Source organism: Bison bison, unplaced genomic scaffold (genome assembly GCF_000754665.1).
Source record: "Bison bison bison isolate TAMUID 2011002044 unplaced genomic scaffold, Bison_UMD1.0 scf7180017846345, whole genome shotgun sequence".
NCBI lineage: Eukaryota > Metazoa > Chordata > Mammalia > Artiodactyla > Bovidae > Bison > Bison bison.
Window position 1 is genome coordinate 8,943 of NW_011476918.1, and position 2,013 is coordinate 10,955.

Genomic DNA, 2,013 nt, shown 5'->3' on the forward strand with positions numbered 1-2,013 from the left:
CAATTACCCCTCCTGCCAAGGCATTGTCCAGCCAACCCATGGTAGGATGGGAAGGAGTGCAAAGGAACAACTGCTTTCTTCCCTGGTACCTACTCTTGCTGCAAAACCCCAGAGGCCAGTGTGCAAAACCCCAGTGTTTCCAAGAAACACTACAGCTCCATCTTGGGTCAGGGACCTGGTCCTATTGGCCACTGGCAAATGGAAGTTTCTTGTCACCAGCCATGTTCTCTGAACCAGGCTCCTGCTTATGCAGCGTTGCTTGCCAGGGTCTTCTGTGACACCATGGCCAACCATGGGCTTCCTTGGCTTCAAAACAGAAGCCACCAACTCTGCACAACTCCCTCTGCACAGGGACAGCAACTGCATCCCCCCGGCACCCACTCTCTGCACACTCCACCCCTATGAGTGCAGGAGCTTCCCTCCCTTTGCCCACACTTACCTCTTGGCAATGAACGGGGCTAGTGTCTCCTGGGCAGGGCTGCTGAAGGAGACAGAAAGGTGACATGTTCACAGAAGCCACAGACACGTGACATCATCCCCAGCACCCTACCTGCCCTGATGGCAGCAGCCAGACCTCTCAGGTTTCCAGAAAGTACACGTGGGGTCCCTGTAAACCCACTGTCACAGGCAGAGGAAGAGCAGAACCCTGAGGGGAAAGGACCTGGCCCAGAGTATGGAGCAGGTGGGTAGCCCTGCTGGGTCCCCTGCTGAGCTGCTCACCCAGCGTTCTTCTTGGCCGCTGACAGGACATAGGAGTGCTCCCGGGGAGCTGTCTTCCTCACCACACTGCTGGCAGCCTCGGACCTGGGGTGGCACAGAGAGGGGGCAGCTAATGGATGAGGCAGGGCAGCTACTCAGGAAGCAAAAGAAAGCTTTAGTGACCTGCCTGAGAGCCCACACTTAGCTGGCTGCACAGTGGGAAATCAATGCCCAGCACCCTGGCCCTGGAGCTCTTAGCTCTTCCCTCTACTACTGTTGACTCTGCCCTTAGCATCGCCCGTCTGTTGGGCCTTCAGCATGGGGGCCTTCGGTGCATTTCCAATGTCAAGGACAGGCCAGCAGATGTTGGCACTGGGGGGCAACAGGCTGAGGTTGAGGCCTAGCTGTGCCCAAGCACCCAGGCCTCACTTTGGGACAAAGGGCATGGCCCCCTCTAGAGCCTGGCCCTGTCCCCAGCCATATGCAGGTGGCTTGTCCCTGGGCACCAGGCACTGCCTACTTTGGTCCAATTTGCTCAGAACCCTTTTGAACAAACTGATAGAGAAATTGCTCGTTACCTCGGTTCTGCCCTCATAGAAAGTTCCTTAGAGGGGGCCCCCGGGCAGGCCCAGCACTGAGTGGGTGGTTCAGGGACTCCAGGAATGCTCCCTGTTGCTGGCGGCCACCCTCCGCCAACAGACAAGACAGATGCTCCATATGTCATGCACGACCCCTGTCTCCCCAGGCGGTGGAGACTTGGGCCCTGCCCTGTCCGTGGGACACCCATCAGGCACCATTACCTCCGTTTCTGCTCATCAGAAGAGAAGCGCACCTCCTCCTCTTCAGCAGCTCTTGATGCTGAGCTGCGCCTGATGTTGTAGGGGGCCCTGGTGTGCGGGATTGAAGATGCTGCCAGTCATGGCCCCTCCTCCCTCGACCACCCTCACACCATTCTCTGTCATGCCCTCTGCAGCTTGGCCTCCTAACTTATAAGAACAACAACATGTGTTAGCCTGGCTGCCCCTGGACTCTGTTCAAGCCACTCCTTCCTCTTGGAAAGCTAGGCTTGCTATCCCTCCCTGTTCCCACTCTTACTGTCCCCCAAGACCCAGTTCAAGCCTCATTCCCTTCTGCAGAGAGATTCCCTAGTTGCTCCATGTCAATGGGTGATGACAGGGGACAAGCAAGATGTTGGGCCCCTGGGAATGCAGGCACAATCCACATCTGTCCAGACCCCGCCCTGCTGGGTCCACAGGAGGGGGTCTTGTGTGGGGCCACATTGGGAGCTCCAAGGGGGACCCCAAAGACTGACAT

The 2,013-nt window shown here is 57.5% G+C and overlaps 1 long non-coding RNA gene across 1 annotated transcript; it reads right to left on the reverse strand.

The window, feature by feature from the left end:
* Positions 1 to 439: 439 nt before the first annotated feature.
* On the reverse strand, positions 440 to 1,960 carry LOC104988164. Its single transcript, XR_825210.1, has 3 exons — positions 1,500 to 1,960; positions 721 to 804; positions 440 to 481 (listed from the first exon to the last, which is right to left on the reverse strand). It is a non-coding gene; the product is annotated as an uncharacterized LOC104988164 (long non-coding RNA).
* Positions 1,961 to 2,013: the final 53 nt, after the last annotated feature.